This window comes from Pelodiscus sinensis, chromosome 1, assembly GCF_049634645.1.
Source record: "Pelodiscus sinensis isolate JC-2024 chromosome 1, ASM4963464v1, whole genome shotgun sequence".
Taxonomy (NCBI): Eukaryota; Metazoa; Chordata; order Testudines; family Trionychidae; genus Pelodiscus; species Pelodiscus sinensis.
The window spans coordinates 177,047,050-177,070,104 of NC_134711.1; the positions used below are offsets into that span (position 1 = coordinate 177,047,050).

General features: G+C 42.5%; 1 long non-coding RNA gene across 2 annotated transcripts in view; it reads right to left on the reverse strand.

The window, feature by feature from the left end:
• Positions 1-6,416: 6,416 nt before the first annotated feature.
• LOC142826938 (uncharacterized) overlaps positions 6,417-23,055 on the reverse strand; it is a 39,139-nt gene continuing 22,500 nt past the window's right edge. Inside the window, exon 3 of one of the 2 annotated variants that reach the window (XR_012901224.1) lies at positions 6,417-6,721. This is a non-coding gene — a long non-coding RNA (uncharacterized LOC142826938). Of the gene's footprint in view, positions 6,722-16,813; positions 16,941-23,055 lie in introns of those variants that run through there. The other variant, XR_012901222.1, reaches the window with a different exon arrangement.

Here is a 23,055-nt window from a genome sequence, read left to right on the forward strand (position 1 = left end):
TCTGCAGCTCACAGCAAAATACAACTACCTCTCTATAAGCTACGTTTCTCACACCCCTGTGAAACTTATATTGCAGTCATTCTCACTGAAGTCAATGGGAGTTTTGAATGTAAAATTACATTAAATATAGTCTCATTCATATCCAAATATCACTGCAGCTGATGTTTAGGGGTTTTTTTTACTATTGATATCAATAGGAGTAGAATTAATCCCCTAATGGAGCAGCATTGGATGAACTGGATGATCCAAGATGTGCATTTTATTCTTCATATTTACATACCATTAACATATGCATCTGTGTCATAGGCACCAGAATAAACTTTGAAACCTAAAGCTATGGGGAAATTAACTTTTAAAGCAGAAATTAGGTAATTATCCTACCTAATTGGACTTGTATATATTTCCATAAAATACATCTGCTATGTAAAATTTTGAGTGTGGAAGGAAGATTAGGTTTAGTCAATTAGTGTGGACAGCACAGAGGAACAGATTATATAATAAGGAACAAAGGGAGTGGATTAATGGTAAAATCTGTCAGTTGCAGAGTTTTCAGAGTTTTTTTGATTTAAGCAGATTCAAAATTATGACAACAAAGAGGTCTTTTGTGCTTTGTTTCCTTTGGGATTTTATTTGCTTTGCATCTTATGTTAAAAAAAATGCAGAAAAACAGAAGATGAAAAAATATCACATATAAGTATATGAAGTATATGAACATTAAAAACAGTTGGACCTTTGAAAGTGTTGTGGATGTTAAAGTTCACGCATCAGAAGACAAATTTTAAAATATACTAAGGGCACCTTTTAGGCTTTTACTGAGGTCATTAAAGTCACTACTTTTAGAAGCACTTGAGACATAGAAAATTCATATTTTTCAGTAATTACTTCACAGTAGAATCTCACTATTTCACATTGTTAATCCAACCCGCCCTTTATTTTGCACATACAAAGCAGAGTTCTCAAACCACATTTTCAACAAGAATGCATATACTGTGCTCACAGCTTATTAAGAATTCATTCCAATTTCCAAAACATATTTTGGAACATTTGCTGACATACTACATAATATTTTTGTTATTAAACTACCCTTTATTGAAATCTCATGCCACAGCTGTGATGGAGTGAAGAAACTTCTGTCCTCCACTGAAGAACTCTTCAGGGTTGTGGTCATCCTAGTGTGACTGGCATCCCAAGGGAGCCAACTGAGATCATTCAATTAGGGTGAATGGAAAAGGAATGGGACAAATTATCCCCAAAGATGCTGAATGTTCCAATACTTAGATTTATGAAGCTAGCACACAACAACTTCTATGATACTTTAATGGTTACCAAGAAGCCAACAATACTGTTTCCTGAAAGCAACCCAGCCTTATGGTTCCACCCAGATACCTAAGTCAAATATGATGAGGATCACTGAAAATCTTATTAATCATATAAAGAAGTTCTAGCAATCCAAAAAAATTGGACACTTTACTTCCCAGTTTAATTAATATTTCAGATTGTACCCCAAAAGATGCTTATAGCACATTCTTATTAACTAAAATTTAATTTAAAAAAAGAGAACATTGATTAGAAGGTCAATATATATATGACCACGAGTACAATTCTGAGATGGGATTTATAGTAGAGATGGTTTGTAGTTGCAAAGAGTTCTTCAAGAATTAGTTCATAGGTGATAGTCCCACTGTCCTTATTCAGGGTGAATCCAGTTTAGGACAGATCTCAGCCACGGGACTCAAACTTCCCCTGATGAAGCTTAAGCAGATTGGAGTTAAAAGGATCAGGATCCCATGGATTTTCATACAATTTTCCAGTAGCCTCTTGATCATTCAGTCCTGGGTGGACAATAAGCTTTTGATGTAACCTTCTGTTTCCCAAACATAATGGTAATTAATGGCAAGGATTAGCAGAATGTAATGTATCCATTTCTCAATTTATCACAAATTTTAAAGAGGCACATAGACAATGAAATTATTTTGCCTAAAATGAATCTAATGTTAATAGTCCCTTTTGATCTCTGTATCAACAGCTATAGTAATAGGCAGTAACTGACTATTTACATCTAAAAAGATATAAGTAAACACATACAATTAGTATCACCTCTAATTACCTACCAATATAGGTTTGAATTTCAAAGTTGTAGCCTCTGTCACCTTTTTGCCATCCTTGTCACTCCCCCTTGTTCTGAGGGCACTGCACTGACAGTAATTGCCAGAAGCAGTAACTTTAAGATGAATTATTGAAGTCAATGGGACTTCAGCATATTCTTAATGTTAACTTGGGATCTGTGGAAAACCACAATGTTCTGTTCAGCCTCCTACCACAGCTGCATATAGCTAACCTTCCGCTGTGGCTCAGGGAAAGCTTGAGATAGAGAACGCTGTAGTTTCTCATACTCTCCATACTATATCTTTCAGGGATTTCCCTACACAGGGGAATCCTCAGCTGTCCAGCAGTTACACACTGCTACATTTGTGTAACGGAGCTGTAGCAAGAAACAGATTCTGCCCTTCAGTAATTGTATGTGAAAGCTGACATTATTAGCCCCTTCCCTAAATTAGTAGAGGCTTGTGACTGTAAGGTCTGTGAATCCCAGAGCCTGGCTCTCGGGAAAGCAGGTAGATTAAGGTTTTCAAATTACAGCATCTGCCTCATTCTTAGAACTGAACAAATATCTTTTTATATAAAAATAAAAGTACCTGTGCTACTATAAATTCTTTACATTCCACTCTTGTGAAACCTTGAACCATTTTACAGTGTGCTCATGAAGAGTACCAGAAAATTCAAATAAGCACCACAGAGAAATTCATATAAGCATCTCACTCTGGGCATCTCTCCCATTCAGCAATGTATGTGCTCTGTGCACCACAAGGAGAAAAAATTGCAGTTTTTATTTTTCTATGTGTTGCAGTATAGCTATAGCTAATATTTGTAAATGATTCTGTTTAATGATTTTCACAGTAGGACAAGTGGTCTGACTAAACAGCAACAGGAGAAAAGCATTTTCAAAATGTAAATTAGTATAAGGTTATATAGGGGTGGATAAATCTGAAGAGCTTTGGTGGTGGTATTCAGTGATGATTATTTTGAACCATTAAGGTTTGCAGCTTTGAACCCTGATCCTGCAAACACTTGACATGCAGCTCAACTTTATTTGACATGCCTAGTTCCACTGCTATAAAGACTATCCATAATTCTTTGTAGGAAAGGGGCTTTGAACTAGAAACACACTGGAAAAAAAAAACCCCAAAGCAAATCTCAAGACATTTTTGGACCTAAAGATGGTTCAATTTATTTCTAGACTTTATATTGGGTGAATGCTAAGATCACTTTTTTTTCCTGAAACACTTTCATTTGCATACCAGTTTATCCCCAAATCCAGAAAAATATGGTTTTGAACAATTTTATTTAAAATATTGGAATTTGTTATAAAAAGACCAAACATGGTTTAAAAGTTTTATTGAGTAACAATGACTTAAAAGGAAATCCTTAAAAGTGTAGTGCTGTCATATAAGCCAATGGCATATTAGAAATACCTAAGATGGCTAAAGTATGTAGTTATATTGGGAAAGTTTCTTATGAATCTTCAGTTGTTAGAATGGTGCTTTGCCTATTGTAACCTATTTGTAGGATCACAAATTATTTTAGCCCTAAATACAGGAATTGTAAGATATGATCTCCAACTCTTGCAGTTATTGGGAATGCAGAAAAGTCAGACTATGTTTCACTCACTTCAAAGGAAAGAAACTGTTAGTGCAAAGATTATTGGATGGAGAAGGTTTCCTCTGCCAAGCTCTATGAAGTCAACTGGGAGGGGGGGGGGAGAGAAGGGCATAATTATGAACCAACAGGCTGCATGCCCTCCAAGATGTGAGCTGTAAGACTTGTTCAACTTGTTCCCCACCTCCCTCCCCCTGTTCTATGATAGAACTAAACCAGACTCCATAATGAATCTCTTTATTATTTTAAAATTTTGTTCCAGTGGATCCTAGAATCTTTTGTCTGGATTGTGCTGTGGGCTGAAATCAATGAGAAACTGGTCTCGGATAGCTGAAATCATTAGGTTTACCCCAAAGCCAAATCCATCACAATGCCAGCAGCAACTTGTGGGAGCAGTCAGCAGGTTGCCAGCAGGAGCAGCCACCAGAAGCAGCAGCTGGTGGGAGCAGTACATAGGTGGCATTGCCACATGTTTAATGAGGGAAGATGCCATGATGAGGTACTAATCAACTGTGTACCTGCACTGACTGGATAGAGCTGTGAGTGGGGTATTTGTACTGAGGGAAAAGAACACCATATGAATTGAGGGTTGGACGAAAAATCTTTAAGTAAAAGCCCTGTGGACTCCGGGGATGGTATCTTGCTTATGGGTTTTCATTTTTATGTTAAGGGTTTTCTTTGTTTGTGTGTGTTTCTATAGGTTGATGCTAGATTACTGTTATTAAACAGACTGTTTCTATCCCCGACTCAGTGCTTTGAGAGGGGAAAAATTGCCTCTAAAGGTGCTCAGTGGGTATGTTAGAATTTTCCAAGTATATTGGGTGGGGGCTTGAGCCAGTTTGATTACATTGTTGAAAGGACCCCCCTAGATACTGAACCTGGCCTTTCTGGCTGCCAACTGCTACTGGTAGAAGGGTTATACCAGTCATATGCACAGTAACTGCAATTAGTTGCACAAATGTGTACTTACTTTACTGAAATCTGGCCTCAAGAGTTTTGATTTGGAAACTTTTGGCATGCCTAACTTGCAGCATATGCTACATGAGATACAGTTATTTGAAAATTAAATAATTAAACCATCCAATTTAAATCAGCCAACTATAAAGTAAGTGACTCTGAGCAAAAGTAAATTAAAAAAAAATATGAGCGGGGCAAGTGGGTAAAAAAAATCTTACAGATTCTATCAGTGGAAAACAATTCTAAAAGTACACATTCAATGTTTCTTAAACACAGAAACTCCTATCAGTAAATTTTCCTGTCTCATCTGGGCTTCAGCAGTCATCAGGGCAATGGACTTTGACAGAATCCACTAGGGACAAAATTACACACTTGTTTGGTTGAATCAACTTTCAGTTGAGCTGGCAGAGGAAAAATATAAGCTAATTTTAGTTGCTAAGCCCATTTCAGTTTCACATGCTCTTTCTCGAGTTACCTAAATATTTTTCGATCTGCTAAAAGTAGCATCAATTATTTTTAGTACCCTCAAAATGGAATAAATTGCAAGATGCAAAATTTGGACCTGGATTTAGATTACTGCACGCCCTTGACTAGCTGACTGACTTTACTCCCTGCTGTGGTGCTCATCCCTTAAGTGGCCTGCCATCTAGTGGAATCTTTTGCCCTGACCTATGTGCTCAGGATCTCCAAAACATTCATGGGAGAATACAATTTTAAAAAGCATTCATGTAGCACTTTAAAGACTAATATTATTAGGTCATGAGCTTTCATGGGGCAGGACCACTTCTACTGTTTTTTTGTTTTGTTTTACCAAGATCAGACTAACATGGATACCTCTTTGTTACTATTCATGGGAGAATAAGGTGCCTAAGAAAGGGATCTTCACAAAGTATCATGCTGAGCAGGAAACCACCTAAACTACACAGCTGACTCGGTATATCTCTGTTTGTCTGGAAATGGGTGACAGAGGAGGGATCATGTGAGGATTACCTGTTGTGTTCCCTCCCTCTGGGGCATCTGATATTGGCCACTGTCAGCAGACAGGATACTGGGCTGGATGGACCTTTGTTCTGACCCAGTATGGCCATTCCCACCTATTGGCAGCTGTTATTCCTACCTATTGGCAGCCTGCATCTATCCCTCCTGCAGCACAATCTGTCAGGTATTAGGTGTGCTCAGACATGCCTACAGAATCAGTCCCTGTTGATGTAATAGGAGCAATTTCCTCTTAATCTGAGAATTTTACTTATGGGCTTCAAGACTTTGGCTTGAACTAAAACATCTACTGGTTTGTTACAGTGAGGAGTAGTGATGGCATCAAGGCTTATATAAATGCTGCCTAAAATGGAAAATGATGCACCTACAGGATTCAGTGGTGCCTGAGTGTGGTTTTGAACATGTCAGTGATACCGAATAGTGGGTTTAGGTGCCTAAAAACCAGTCCAGATTATGACAACCTGGAGCTCTACAGTGTAGGAGGCCCCATAACTTAAAAAAAATAAACAAATAATGAATTATTATATTAATGGAAAGGACATTAAATCTAAAATCACAAAAACTTTATGTTCTCACAGAAAACCAGGAGGGGATATATATATATATATATATATATATATATATATATATATATATACACACACACACACCCCATGAATGAGGAAAATTCTCTCTCTTTTCATATGAATGAAAAAAACCAAAGCTTGGTTAATTTTGTTATGGGAATACAAAGTTTATCCAGACTACATATAAAATATATTTACAAATGTTTATTCCAAATTAATTTTCTCTATAAAACAATGAATTGGTGGGATATTTCTTCTGTTATATTATAAAAATACAGGTTTCAAAGGGGTCTGTTTCAGCAAAACTATCCACTCTCCTTGTTAATTCTATAAAAAGACAGTGAAGGTTTCCGGAACTGATGTAGGGAAGCCAATACAAATTTATCCTCTTTAAGATCCACCCAACTGAAGTCCATAAGACAATCACCTGCAGTCTCAATCATGTGAAGCATGGGTAGCGCCCAGAGCAGAAAACAGCATGTGCACTAAAATACACAATTGTACATATGTACAGATCAAAAAATAGAAGAAGACACTAATGCTTAAGAAAACAAAGGAAAACAGGAGTGAAAGCATTATACAACTGAGCATGGTGGGCTATAAACAAAAGATGGAAGCCTTTGAGCCAAAGGTATACTATACGTGGCCTTCCTCCTAGGATGTGTCCCATATGAATTTGGGCTTAGCAGGATCGCTTCATGACACTGCCATCTCCAACTTCACCTTGCTCCCAATTTTATCAGCAGTGAGATTATTTAAATAAGTTATAAAGGCAAGGTTAGAGTTTTACCAGTAGCAGTTGGCCAAAAAAAATCACTGATAGCAGACTCTCTCATAGAAATGCTAATTTTACACATGCAATTATTATTTCTTTTCTTAGCCCTGGTCTTCTGTCTGTTAATAGTGAAGGGTTAAGGTAGGGTTAGGCTATTTGTATAACCAAATGTGCATATATTTGTCAAATTTGAACAGAAATGGCTGTACTTAGAATTTTCTCTTTTCCCTACTTCCTTCAATTGATATTTTTTAATAAAATTGCACTGCTTAAAAAGGCAGAATATTACTGAAATACCTTTAAAATCTGTCTTTTAATACTTGAGTTCTATTTAAGTTTAGTCCTTTGTCAAATGGTCTTGCTTTGACTTTGATTCTGCAATGCTTCCTATTTTTTTAAACTCAAAGTTCTATATTCCTGCCAGATACTCCTTTATTTTTTAATCTTGTTTTTAAGAAGTGTAACAGATGCAATGTTATCTTCCTGAATAACTACAATAAATAGCACTTCTACAGAGCACTGAATTATTTTGAAAAGGCAGACGATCTCTAGAGTTGTGTATCTTAGTTACCAAAACTGGACTAAAAATTAGTTTTATGACGTGCCAGATCTTCAGCTGGTGTAAATTATTTTATTCCTGAGTGTTCAAATATGCACTAAGGTACTTGAACTCAAAATAGGATAATATACCTAAGGTCAATGATTATAAGCCATTCACTTCTTATGAAAAATGAAGCCATTTTGTAGTTTATTACTCATTCCAACTTCAAATCCAAAATCAATGCATTAGTTTTTTGTTTAGGTAAATGTTAGATGTAGCACTAGAGACTTATTAACTTTCATGCTAGAGTGATTGATTGATTGATGGATAGCTAAGTTGAACTTTTATAACCAGGTCATAACCCTTTTACCTCAGGGGTTTGTCAAAGAATTGAGAGAGATTCTTAATCACATCAGTAATCACAGGTATGTGTTATATTACCTTCAAATACCTCATTTTCTTTAGGTTACATGAAATATGCCTGGTGATTTTGCCTGATTTGAGTTATTGTAATATAACAATATCTTAGACTCAAACTAATTAACTACTGAAGTACAGTGGGTGACATATGTGAGCAGGATACTGGGAGATAGTCTGCAGAGTGGAACATGTAACCATTGTTATTACAGACTTCATACACACTGCATTCTTTAGCAAATTGCACATCTATATTTTTCATTTGTTTTCCAATTTTGCTAAATTTATATTAATATAAAAATTATATTAATTACTTCATTATGCAGTTCTAAGGATGAGATTTTTAAAAGCCAGGACATGCATTGTTAATGGTCCTGCATCAGTCATAATTCTGCTTTTTTTGCACATTGTGATATCATCTTTCTTTACCTGATCAAGCAAAATTGGCCTATGCCATGTATTAGGTATTTTTTTCTGACCAGTAGCTACAGTTAATTAAGTGTATTCACTTTCAGTATCATATGCCAACAGATTTCCTTCTTTCCTTAAAAAAAAAAATACGTACTATATATTCTTATCAGAGGTAATGTAAAAAATGTACAAATGTACACTGTATTTGGTGTACCCAATTCAAAGCAACAAAAAAGAGAAGGTTGTCCTGGACTGTACAGCTAAGTCTGTTTGAAGGAATAATGGCACATTATTTGTTTCAATGTTTAGTGTTTCTGGCTGTGATGTCAGGTGAAGAATCTGAGACCTGTGTCCCTTAAAAGATTGTACCGCCTGCCCAAATTCCCTTTCAGTTTCATGCCAGTTTCTCAAACCATCTACAGATTATATCTGGAACCATTCACATAAGATTAGATGCTCACAGATGCAAAGAATAAGGTGTAAAGGCATCAGGAGCGCCCTTGCTCCGCTTACTGTGTAGCTGGGAAGAGAGGAGGAAAGCATGGATGAGAAGTGAGTGAAACCTTGGCTCTGTTTTTTTGCTAACTTGACCAATGCACCAGAGCCAGCACAGAGGAGGAAGAATAGTATGCCATCAAATGAATAGGCAGAAATTACTCCCCCATTAGCGCAAAAGGGAAGCTGTGACTAGATTGTGTCCCTCAATCATTTTCTGCTTCCTGTTCTGATCCAGCTGCAGAGCCATACCATTCCACTTAGTTGAAGTGGATTCTCAGCTGGTATAAATTAGACCCGGTCTGCATGTGGACTACTCACTGCTTTGCCATAATGTAGGAGAGCTTAGTTGGACCGGATCGTAAAGCTATGCTCCATCCCTTTCTTGGTTGCTCTGGCTTTCTCATTAAAATACAATTGTAAATATTTCCTCTAAGAAATAAATTAAATGTTAAAAAAAATTAATACTGTACAATCAGTTGCACATTGTGCTGCAGGATGCATAACAGAAACACTGCTACGCAACTGGTTAATGGATTATTTGCATACTGCCTACAAAGACAAAGAAAATGCAGAATATCCATGTATATTTCTGTGCTACTGCATTGAAAATAGCAGGTGGAAAGCCATAGCTATGTAGATTTTAATATCCATTTTAATTGCAAATGAACATAAAAGCCATACACCAACTTGAAGAAAATTAATACATGGTACATACTAAAGAAACAGAAGATATTTTGTAGAAGTTTGGAATTAAACCCTGCTTTTTTATCATATTGTAAAAAAGTAAAGTTTTGCTCAAAGAAGAGCACAACATTCTTATGTCAAGTATGTACCAACACATCTCCAGGATGTTCATTCTACTCCTTTCATGTCTGTGAATCAAGGGAGTCAAAGATTTCCTCCCTTCTGTGTAGCAGATGAACAACGTACACCTATGCAACACTGGGTACTCTCACCGCCTTGACGTCACATATCTCCTGGATCCCACAGGTGTTCAGTGGGAATGAAGTCTTTACAGAGAGAGGACATGGACACCCATTTACTGAGGCAGCTGATCCTGACCACTGGACATGTAATGAAAGAGATGGGAGAGCTGCCCAGAGGGCAGGGCCAATGGAGATATTTGGCCATCCAGTTTTATGTTGTCTACTTTGCAATGCCATTTTGTAGGTATTAAAATGAAGGAATGACAAAATAATGAAGTGCATCTTACTATTGGTCTTGTGACCAGGTCATTGGCAACTCCACTAACAACCTCCTTACCAAAGGAACAAAAGAGGAGAAAGTCCACAAGGTGATAGGCACAGAGACTTACTTCCCTTAGGTTTTACTGCTGAAAGGGGAGATCCAAGACAATACTTCTGTGAGCTGTTGCAAAATAGCTTTTGCACATGCCTTAGGTAAATATTAAAGAAATAAGCCACCCTAAAGGCAGTCTAAGCAACCCTCTGGAGAATTCGTCTGTGGAAATGTATCTTCTGGTGACATGCATAGAAGCTTCTCTGATAATGCCATTCCTTCAGACGGGGCTCAAGGTTAAAACTAGAGGAAAGGCAGTAAGACCAGAATGTCACTATGGACCAGCAAGTCCCAGCCTCTCAGTATCACTGACAATCAACGGAAATTAGAACAATTCTCAGACTACATTGTTATGCTAAAAGACCAGGGCCACATGCATTAGCCAAGGATCAGGAGAATGCACAAAGCTCTACTGAAAGCCATTTATCTTCACAAACATGCATACACGTACACATTCCTTGCATTGATTAGTTCTTAATTATAGTTCAGGATCTATTCTAGACCAACATGTCTGCACTTTCTGCTGAAAAAAAAAAGACATACGTAAATATAACAAGTTCACTTATTCAAGGAGAAACTAAACTAATGCTGCTGAAGTCAGAAAGAAAAAAATATCATTTCAGCACAACCTTACTTGTACATATGCAATTATACATATAAAGCCAATTTTTCTAAATAGATATTATCTATAAATCATAAATGAGTAAGCAACAAAAGAAAGACTTTTCCACTGTCTGCTAATGCAATGGCATTTTGTAGGTATTAAAATGATGGAATGACAAAATAATGAAATGCATTTCAAGTTAAAGGGGATGCTTTATGAAGAATGCATGGCATGTCAATACAGCTGTCACCATTATACATTTCCTTTTATGTTGGCTTTTCTCAGTGCATTCACATGACATTACTATACTAAACTGATCCAGTGGAAGTGATGGCAAAATAGCGTGTTCATTCTAAATCACCTTGTAGGTATGCAAAAGGTTTTATGTGCTACGTAGACAATAAATCACAATCACCCTAATAACCACAGGAACTGCTAACAGGTGCTGTCCTGTGTATAAAACAGATATTTAATTCAATACACTTTGAAATTGTTCTTTTCAAAGACTTAGGTAGATAAGGATTTATGGTGGAAGCATTATGTGGTTGAATCAGCAAGCCGAACCCTACCACAACTTAGGAGTGCAAACACAGCTAATTCTACAGAGCATACCCATCCAAATTGTGGTTGTTTATGGATACTTTTGTCCTGAATTGCAATTTATATGTGTTACTTTGCAATCAAGAAAAAATATGTTAATGTCTGAATGATCACAAGCAGCCGGTGCAGGAGAAGAAGAGTATCTTGTTGTTCAACTGTGAAACATCTACTTGATGTGCATTATTACCACTCCTTAACAAGAATCCAGTTCACTATAATGGCCTATAACACAAGGCAACAAAAATGGAGAAATGAATGCATGAAAATGGGGGGAAAAATCCTCAGTACTCTAAAGGGGTAATGAATAGCTCATTAAGTCAATTTACATTGTGAGAACTTCTCTTCTGTATTAGATAGACCACAAACTGGCAAAAACGTATGCATGTGTTTGTCACTTGACTAGTCTCACTGAATTTAATCACGAGAGTAATATTAAGTATGTGTGTGTCCACTTTGCAGGACTGAGATCAAAATCAGGACATAAGTAACTATTTATTAATTTCTTGACTTTCATACTGAAAATAATATTTTCATTTGTTTGCTCTTGTGTTCACCCAGGGCTAAATTCAACTCAGATTCTAGGAATCTGTTCATGTTATCTATAGGACGTATGCACTCTTTCTTTTCAAGCCATTATGAGATTTTAGACATCTGATAAGGAAATCCTTCAGATTGTGTTGTTACCGGGTTGTTGCTGGAATCTTTAGAATCTTGAAAAAGTTTGAGACATATTGCTTTTACCAGAGAACAGGCATGAAAATTCTAAATGCATTCTGCACTTACTAAAAACAAAGATAAAATTTTAGGCTGCATCTATACTGGCAAGATTTTGCGCAAAAGCATTTGCTTTTGCACAAAATCTTGCTGCCTGTCTACATTGGCCGCGAGTATTTGCGCAGAAACACTGATGTTCTACTGTATTAAATCAGTGCTTCTTGTGCAAATACTCTGACACTCCCGCTCAGGGATAAGTCCTCTTCAACAAGTGTTCTTGTGCAAGAGGCCAGTGTAGACAGGTAACATCAATTTCTTGCGCAAGAAAGCCCGATGGCTAAAATGGCCATCGGAGCTTTCTTGCGCAAGAGAGTGCCTACACTGGCACAGATGCTTTTGCGCAAAAGCAAATCTTTTGCGCAAAGGCACATGCCAGTATAGATGCTCTCTTGCGCAAATCTCTTCCGTTAAAAGTATTTGCACAAAATCATGCCAGTGTAGACGCAGCCTCAGAGTTTGTCCTTTTCTGTAGCAACCAGCAAGGGATCAGGGAGGTGACCCTCTATACTGAATACATGATACAGACAAACCAGGGGGTAGATAGTTGAATAAACAAATTAAGTTTGTCCAAAAGAACCCACTGATAGTTACAGTATTGTTACAATAAATTTTAGGTCAGAAAGAGCTAGCATTACAATCTGAAGGGACTGGTGGGGAGATTCAAACTGGATGCCATGTATACAAATATTGTATTATTCAGGACTCAATAAAATAAAGGACTGGTAATGAAGAAGCATTTGATTTTAAATGAGTATCTATGTTTATAAGTGACTGAAAATTGTTGCTGTTAACAGCTTTTCTGATGCTCTATGTGAAACAAGTTGTTGATCTCACTAATATCTTAATTGGGGACATTTTCCCTTCTGTGACCTAAAGTTACAAATGAAACAAAATTTCAGTATTCCCCTCTTTCCTCATAATAAATGTTCTGAAATCCAATCTCCACTCCAATTTTACATAAGAAATCATACAACTTCATTATTAGCACTAAGAACTACATTTAAATAATAGTGATATAATAATAGCATCACATCTTCCCCCCACACCATCTTTAGAAGCACCCTTTGCTCTTTATGTGTTGTGACAGACTGCTGGCTAAGCCAGAGCTCTGCCACTTCAGCCTGGCTGAAAAGGCCAAATGCAGACAGCTGAACAAGCCTAGGCCTGAAGGGCAAATGGCAGCAGCTGTGGGACTAATTAGCCAGAGGGCTAGATAAGGCAACCAGAGGGGGAGAGAAAGGGGGAAGAGCTAGGATGTAGCTGAGTATGCATCCCAAACCAGAAGGAGAGGCTGTCTGAGTTAGCTGCTAGAAAACCAAAGCTCTGTAAGTAGAAGGTAGTGGGAAATTGGCACTGACAATAAAAGGCACAGGTGACTGCACCAGAAAGAGTCTCTGGTTGGTTTGTGACCCAAGAAGGGGTTCCAAGGCTCGGTGCCTGGGTGAGAACCTTGCTACATGTGGTGTCAGGGGTGAGATCCAGTACCAGTGAATGTGGTTGGTGGCACAAAGATGGAGGAGACCCTGCAGTGGCTCATCAAGCAACAAGAGCAAGTGCAGCAGGCCCTGCAAAGCTTCCAACAGTCCCACCAGGTGGAAAGAAAGGCCTTGCTAACCTGGCAGGCAGAGCAGCAGCAAAGACTGCAGGACTCCATTAAAGAGCAGAGCAAGGTACAACAGCAACTCCTGCAACAAGTGGTGAGTACTGGGAGAAGGGATGGCACCCAACCACCAGGCCTGGGTCTCTGTAAAATGGGGCCAGCAGATGACCTGGATGCTTTTTTGGGGATGTTTGAGCAGGTAGCCATGGGTGCTCGATGGGAGAGGGCTACCTGGGCCCTGTGTCTGGCTCCCTACCTGACAGAAGAGGCTCAAGTGGCCTACATGGCCTTGGGAGAAGATCAAGCCTACAACTATGAGGCAGTGAGAGCGGCCATCTTGAACCATGTGGGTCTGTCCACAGAAAAGTACCGGCAGAAGTTTTGGTCAGCTCGATGGACAGCAGCAGTGAGGCCCCGGGCATTTGCCCAGCAAAGGGTTAATGGACTCCACGTCAGCTCACTCGCTAGCGGGGAAAGAGCTGGTGAGGCCACACTGGATGGTCCCTGGAGCACAGGTGACACTAGAGTGTGTCCATGGGGACAAAAGGTCCTACCCAGTAGCCCAAGTGCTGTTGAAAGTGAGGGGCAGATTCTGGCAGAAGCGAGCATGGGTAGCAGACCAGCTACCATACCCTGTGATGGTGGGTTGGGACTGGGACCAATCTGCCACAAAGTGAGAAAGGAGCTTTAGGGAAAGACAAGAGAGCCCCCTAATGGAGTCAGAAACGTAGCCATTCGAGCTATGGGCATAAGGAACTAGGGCTCATCATAGAGTGGTGTCCTAACCCTGTGGGGACAGACAAATAGGAAGCATGTCTTGGGGTAATGGGTAGCGCTAGCCCTCCCAAGGAGAGAGAGTGCAATTGGATCACTCCCCAAAAAAGGAGACATCAAACCTGTTGGGGAGATAAGGGAAACTGAAGCACAGATGGTACCGCATGAAGTGGGGGCAGGACCCTAGCCCCCCCCCCCCCAGTGCAGGTAGAAGCAGTATCAGAGGAAGGTCCCAAATGGGGGGGGGGGGGTGGCGTGTTTTGTGTGAGGACATGCAGGCAAAGGCTGTATTTTATGGCCCAGGCCCCTGCCAATGTAACTTTTGCTGGGAGGGAATGAAGGAGCACTTGGAAGAGGGGAAAGTAATCAGGAATAGTCAGCATGGATTCACGAAGGACAAGTCATGTCTGATCAATATGACTAGCTTCTACGATGAGGTAACTGGCTCTGTGGATATGGCAAAGTCAGAGGATATGATATACCTTGACTTTAACAAAAATTTTGATACGGTCTCCCACAATAATATTCAGGGATCGACAATCTATGTAATCTACTCACCCATGGCGAGTAGATTACAACCCGGAAGAGCCAGGTTCTGGCGATCAGCACATGTGCAGAACAATCTGCACATGCGCAGAATGCTGGACAGCGCGGCTGGCGATCAAGGCTTGCTGCGGCTCGGCGAGCCCTGATAATCTTGCTAATAAGTTAAGGGAATATGTATTGGATAAATAGACTGTAAGATGGATAGAAAGCTGGTTAGACTGTCGGGCCCAACAGGTAGTGATCAATGGCTCGTTGTCAGGTTGGCAGTCAGTTTCTAGCAGAGTGCCCCAAGGATCTGTTCTTGGACTGGTTTTGTTCAACATCTTTATTAATGACCCGGATGAGGGAATGGATTGCAAGTTCACAGATGACACTAAGCTAGTCAGAGAGGTAGCTACACTGGAGGGCAGGGATAGGGTCCAGAGTGACTTGGACAGATTAGAGGATTGGGCCACAAGAAAACTGATGGGGTTCAACAGGGACAAGTGTAGAGTCCTGCACTTGGGACGGAAGAATCCCAAGCATTGTTACAGGTGGGTGTCCAAATGGCTAAGTAGCAGTTCTGCAGAAAAGGACCTGGGGAATCACAGTGGATGAGAAGCTGGATATGATGGATTATTCCTCTTTATTCATCTTTGGTGAGGCCACATCTGGAGTATTGTGTCCAGTTCTGGGACCCCCACTATAGAAAGGATGTGGACACATTGGAGAGGGTTCAGTGGAGGGCAACCAAAATGATTAAGGGACTGGAGAGACTGAGGCATTTGGTTTTGTTTAGTCTGCAGAAGAGAAGAGTGAGGGGAGGGGATTTGATAGCAGCCTTCAACTTCCTGAAAGGAGGTTCCAAAGAGGACGGAAAAGGCTGTTCAAAGGAGTGACAGATGGCAAAATAAGGAGCAATTGTCTCAAGTTACAGTGGAAGAGGTCTAGGTTGGATATTAGGAAAAACTATTTCATTAGGAGTATGGTGAAGCACTGGAACGGATTACCTAGTGAGGTGGTGCAATCTCCATCCCTAGAGGTTTCTAAGTCTCAGATTGACAAAGCCCTGGCTCAGTTGATTTAGTTGGGACTGGTACTGCCTTGGAAGATGACCTCCTATGGACTCAGAGCTGGAAGAGACCTTAAGTAGCCTCCTGAAGAGGCTCCAAGGGAGAGCTTAGGCACAAGCGATGATTCCTCCAAGGCGATTCCCTTAGCAAGAACCAGAGTGGCCCAGGGAGGGTGGAACCCCAGAGCAGAATCCCCCAAGGATTGCTCAGCCAAGAGCAAGGGACAGCTTCCCAAGGAGTACCCCAGGAAGAAAGAGGGTGAGCCACCTCCAGGGGCAGAGAGTTTTAAGGACTGGCAAGCTGACCTACACGCTCAGCTGTGGGAGGCGCTGAGGCATCAGGATAGGGGCCCTCGAGGGGGCCAGGGCAGGCCCGAACCTGGTGGCGCATAATGGAGGAGCTTTGTGACAGACTGCTGGATAAGCCAGAGCTCTGCCCCTCTGGAATTGGCCTTTTCAGCCAGGTTGTAGAACTGGGCAAGCCCAAGCCCTAAGGGCAAATGGAAACAGCTGTGAGCCTAATTAATCAGAGGGCTCGATAAGGCAACTGGGCGAGGAGTAAAAGGGGGAGGAGCCAGGGTCCAGGGTGTGGCTGAGTGCACCCAAGCAAGAAGGAGAGGCTGGCAGAGTTAGCTGCTAGAAAACCAAAGCTCTGTAAATAGAAGGTGGTGGGAAATTGGCACTGACCATCAAAGGCACAGCTGACTGCACCAGACAGGGTCTCCAGTTGGTTTGTGACCCAAGGCGGGGGGCCTGAGCGAGAACCTTGCCACAATGTCTTCTATCCCAGATGCTGCGGTGAGAATGCGGGATGCTAATAGAAAACGAAATTTAGTGTTTGTTTGTTTCAACTTCGCGCATGGTCTTGGATTTGTGACCCTACAGAACCTCAAACCCAAAATGTTTCCATCAAATGAATTTGAGATTCAGGGCAAATATGACAGTCAAATTTGCTTTCCCTCTTCAGAAACCACTTTCCAATTACGGATTATTTCACAAGTAAAAACTTGTTCTTCTCAGCTAAAACCCTAATAGATATTTTCTCCATACACCAAAATTCTTTACAGATTTATATAACTGTAAGGCTCTCCTTGAAAAATCCAGCATTGGAAAAACCAGAGTATACAATTTAAGATTGAAATAATGTATTGTAAAGTCAGTCCCAATATAATCTTAAAAATATTTTTGCTGTGAAAAAAGTCTGGTGATAGACATCTAGTCAACATAATGATCTGATCACAATATGTTTTCAAAAAGAAATAGCCCCTCTACACACACAAGCCCATGAGGGGCATCCTTCTTTAAGTTATCAGCAAAGAGGAGGCTGTTAAAAATTGATCCTATTGATTACACAGACGCCTCTTTTGCAAATCCAGAGAGAGGTGAAGCTTTCATTTTAATTTCTTTCTTTCTTTTCTCCCAAAGAACATGGATACTGATTCACCAGAGAGAATGTCAGAGGTACAATTTTAACGATCTCCATACTAAAGTAGCTCCGAGTCAGAAGAATGCTGGAACATTCCTTTAAAATTCTGATAGACAAGCAATTATTTTGAACTCTCTACTGAATCCTCCTTTGCTCCTGCAGATAAAAAACATACTGGCTGTGTCTAGACTGGCCAGTTTTTCCGGAAAATCAGCTGCTTTTTCTGGAAAAACTTGCCAGCTGTCTACACTGGCCGCTTGAATTTCTGCAAAAGCACTGACTTCCTACTGTAAGAAATCCGTGCTTCTTGCGGAAATACTATGCTGCTCCCACTGAGGCAAAAGTCCCTTTTGCGCAAAGCTTTTGCACAAAAGGGCCAGTGTAGACAGCTCAGATTTGTTTTCTGCAAAAAAGCCCCGATCGCGAAAATGGCGATCGGGGTTTTTTTTGCGGAAAAGTGCGTCTAGATTGGCACGGACGCTTTTCCGCAAAAAGTTCTTTTGTGGAAAAGTGTCTGTGCCAATCTAGACAATCTGTTCCGAAAATGCTTTTAACTGAAAAGTTTTCCGTTAAATGCATTTCCGGAAAATCATTCCAGTCTAGATGTAGCCACTATGTCGTACTATATATGATTGCATGACTAACTGTGTTTATATCAAACTTAAAAAATAACAAATGGTCTCGTAGCACTTTATAGACTAACAAAACATGTAGATGGTATCATGCGCTTTTGTGGGCACAGCCCACTTCTTCAGATGACTGGAGTTTATATTATATTGTTTATATTAATGTGCTCTGCATTGTGCTGTAAAAAATGGTAGAGCTTAACACTTAGTCTTATGACAAGCATTAAATCCCATCAAAAAAACATTTGTGAAATGGCAGCAATCTCTCCTCTCATTAAGCCATGAAGATTTGCCTGGGATAAATATGTACATACATGAGGGGAAAATATATGGGAGAGACTCAGTGCTTCTCCAGCAATCAGAAGAATAAAATATCTAGTCATTTTGGGAGCCTTTTCTTCCTGGAGTGACAGCCTGATGTTTAATATTTGTATTACAGGGCTAGATCCAGAAGACTGAGCACTGTAGTTCCTAGCTTTTAGGCTATTCTGCTGCCTAGTGGAGTGTACAGACAAGAAATAAGGGGCAAAGGCTCCCTGTATACTACACGGTGAGAGAAAAGAATAGGACACCAACACTGTGTCTAGACTGCATCCCTCTGCCGAGAGAGAGATGAAAGTCAAGCACTTCAGAAGTGCAAATGAGCCTGGGATTTAAATATCCCGGGCTTCATTTGCATACTTACGTTCCGATGCTGTGCCGATCAGGCTCAGTGTCGAAAGGGAAAGTTAAGTGTAGCTGCGGCTCTGCCAACAGTGGGGAGCTTTTTCGGCAGCTCCTGTACTCAAAAAATGAGTGTTATGCCACTCCGGGCACATATGGCCATCCAGCTAGTTGCTCCCACAAGGCAGGGTGCAGGATGAACTGCCTCGGTGGTCAATGAGGGTATGTCTACACTACAAAGTTAGTTCGAACTAATGGACGTTAGTTCGAACTAACTTTAATAGGTGCTACACTAGCGCTCCGCTAGTTCGAATTTGAATCGAACTAGCGGAGTGCTTAGTTCGAACTAGGTAAACCTCATTTTACGAGGACTAACGCCTAGTTCGAACTAGCTAGTTCGAACTAAGGGCTGTGTAGCCCTTTAGTTCGAACTAGTGGGAGGCTAGCCCTCCCCAGGTTTCCCTGGTGGCCACTCTGGCCAACACCAGGGAAACTCTATGCCCCCCTTCCGGCCCCGGACCCCTTAAAGGGGCACGGGCTGGCTACGGTGCCCGTGCCAGGTGCAAGCCTGCCAGCACCCAGCTAGCAGACCCTGCACCTGGCACGGCACAGAGCCACCCACCCGATGCCCCCCAGCCCACCCCCTCTTGCCGGCACCAGGCTGGCGGCTCCCGGGAGCTTGCCCTGGACCGCAAGAGGCGGGCACCTTCCTGGGCTAGTGCGGACATCGTGGACCTCATCCACGATCTCTGCACTAGGCACAGGAAAGTGGTCGTCTAGGGCAGGAGAGCTGTCAGCCTGGCCACCCAGGAGCAGGTGTGCATGAAAATCAAGGGGGTCCCCCGAGACCCCCGACACTGAGCCCTGAGCTTACAATGGCCGTACTCGGTCAGACCAAAGGTCCATCTAGCCCAGTAGCCTGTCTGCTGACAGCGGCCAACCCTAAGGACCCTGGAGGGGATGGACCGAAGACAGTGACCAAGCCATTTGTCTCGTGCCATCCCTCTCCAGCCTTCCATAAACCTTGGGCAGGGACACCACTCCTACCCTCTGGCTAATAGGACTCCATGGACCCAACCTCCATGACTTGATCTCACTTCCCTTTAAACTCTGTTCTAGTTCTAGCCTTCACAGCCTCCTGCAGCAAGGAGTTCCACAGGTTAACTATTTGCTTTGTGAAGAACAACAACTTTCTCTTACTAGTTTCAAGCCTGCTACCCATTCCTTTCCTTTGGTGTCCTCTAGTCCTTCTTTATGGGAACTCAGGAAGAACTTTTCTGAATGCACCCTCTCCACCCAACCCCTGCTTTTAGAGACCTCTATCCTGTCCCCCCATCTCCTCTTTTCTAAGCTGAACAGTCCCAGTCTCTGTAGCCTTTCTTCATCTGGGACCTGTTCCCAACCCCTGATCATGTTAGTTGCCCTCCCTTCTCCCAGCCTTTCTCTTCCCCTCTCTCACCTTCTTTTCCCAGTCTCCCCCAGTTTTTTTCAATAAAGACAGAGTCAATGTTGGAAGAAACGTTATCTTTATTTTGTACATCAGAAAGGGGGGCTAGGGAAGGGTAAGTGGAAGGAGGTGAGGGAGGAATGGGGTACGAGCCCCCGATGGGGAGGACTGGGCTGGCTCTGCGGGCTTCTGGGGGTGGAAGCTCTCCTGCAGCCCCCCAATTACTCCCTCTCCCCAGATGGCAGCCTGCGGCAAGTGCAGCCGGGCTGATGGCCGAGTGGTGTGATGTGCCCAGTGTGGGCACTCAGGGCACTCCAAGCCAGAACTTCTTTGCAAGCGGGGCACCCCTTAGAACTGTGTGTCCGGGGTGGGGGTCGGGACCCTTTAAGCGCAGCCCTCGGCTAGCCTGAGACAGCATCTCCATGCTGTAAGTCCTCCTTTTATGCCCTGCCGGCACTGCTTCCGGCCATCCTTAAGCCCTGTTCAGAGTCCACTCAATGTGGACTTGCTAGTTCGAACTAGTTTTTAGTTCTAGATGCGTTAGTTTGAACTAGCTTAGTTCGAATTAACTAATTTGAACTAAGTTAGTTCGAACTAGCGCTGTAGTATAGACGTACCCTGAGAGCCTACAGGACTATTGAAAAGTACCCTTCATATAATTGGAGGCCTGGTGGTCGAGGGCCCAGATGGGGTATGGGTGCCATTAATGGCACCATGCCACATACAATTAGGGAAGCCCATGGCAGCAAAGCTGGTGATGATGGAGTTCACGTCACCTAGGATGACAACCCTGCACAGCACCATGGTGTTGATGGCCCTCACCATCTGCAGAAGGATACAAACAAGGAATATCAGAGTTCCCCAAGCCCAAATTCCTTCCTACAGCAAGATCAACCCCAACTTGTCCCATCCCCTGCAGGGCTCACTATGGAGGAACATCAAAATTAGTCAGAATTATTTCAAAATAGCACATTCACACTGATTAGAGCCTGCATCAGCTTTAGAGGCCCTGGAAGCACCAGAAGGGTAGACACTTCCTGTGGCTGATTGGTCAGGCAATCTGTGACGCGTGCCTCCCCTCTACAGCCACGTCTCACATACCACTCCTCCACTACGTCCCTCCTCACAGGACAGCAAACACAGTGTGCTTTGGTGGCCTTGCAGATGCCACAGCACTCACACCATGGAGCCAGAGCTGCTGCAAAGCAGTGCTAGGCTCATGGACCTTGTGCTGAGCCTCATGGCACAATACTCTCAAACTCCCCATGTGTTGCAATGGCAGGACAAGGACAAACCAGCCATCAGGCCCTGATCACCAAGGTCCTGGAGCTCCTGCTGCTGCACATGCCCCTCACACTTCTGGACACCATAGAACTCTGCTTCTGGTGGTGGGAGGCTACTTCAGACTGATTGGACCACGTTGTCCTGCAGCTATGGGATGACCAGCAGTGGCTGCAGAACTTCCACGTGCAGAAGGCCTCCTTCCTTGACCTTTGCGAGTGGCTCACCCCTGCACTCAGGTGACAGGTGACCTAACTGAGACCCCTTATGCATCGCCATTGCCCAATGGAAGCTTGCCATGCTGGACAGCTACTGCTCCATAAGGAACCAGTTCAGCTTGGGGAAATTCAGTCAGGTCATGCTCCTACAGGTAGCTAAGGCCATCAACCAGGTGCTGCTACAGAGGGTCGTCACTCTGGGGAACATGGACTCCATCATCAATGTCTTTCTTGCCATGGGCTTCCCTAACTGCTGGGGGACCGTAGACAACACGCACATCCTCATCCTGGCCCCTGACCACCATGCCTCAGAACATAAAGGGTAATTCTCCATCATGGTGCAGGCCCTCATGGATCACAAAGGATGCTTCACCAACATCAGTGCAGGGAAGATGCACAGAGTCCACATCTTCCAGAACTCTCACTTATTTTGAAAGCTGCACTCCGGCATTTTTTTCCACCGACCACACCATCAGGGTCAGGGAGGTGAACATGCTCATTTGTATTCAGGGTGGCAGAAGCCTACCCCTTGCTCCCCTGGCTGATGAAGCCTTATACAGGAAGCCTGGTCCCCACTAACTAACACTTCAGCACCAGTCTGAGCAGGTGGTCATGGAATGTGCATGTGGCTGTTCAAAAGGGAGGTTCATGAATCTCCTCACCCATCTGGACCTCAGTGACACATTTGTGGTGGCAGCCTTCTGTGTGCTCCACAAACTGTGCAAGAGCAAGGGGAAGACTTTTCTGCCAAAGTGGGGGGTAGAGGCTGAATGGCTGGCCAGGGCATGTGAGCAACCCAGCACCAGTGCCATTCAAGGGGCTGTGCTCATCAGGGATCCCTCAAAGGAGAGTTTGTCCAAGGCCATCAGTGAGACTCTCTCCACAAGGGGTCCCTGCATTCCCTCTGTGTGCCTTTCCTCCCCCACCCATTCCTTTCCCTGCCTCATCTTCCCACCGTTCCCTCCTCTCCTGCAGAGCAAATAATAAAGCAATCTTTTCTGAAGCAACAGGACTCTATACTGGAGGGATATACAACAGGAGAGAGACTGGGGAAAGAACCTGGAATGGCGGAGAGAGGCACAGGGGGAGAGAGGCTCAAGGATGGGACTGGGTCTGGAGCCTGCCTCTGACTGTTGAGGCAGCTTCAGCTCCCTGAAAGGTCCCATGGCCCTGTGTTCTGGGGTCTGAGTGGCCCCTGGGAGTTCCAGGAGGGGAAGCCATGATGGGGGTGGGAAGGTGTCTGGTGGATGACTCCTTTCACAAGATCA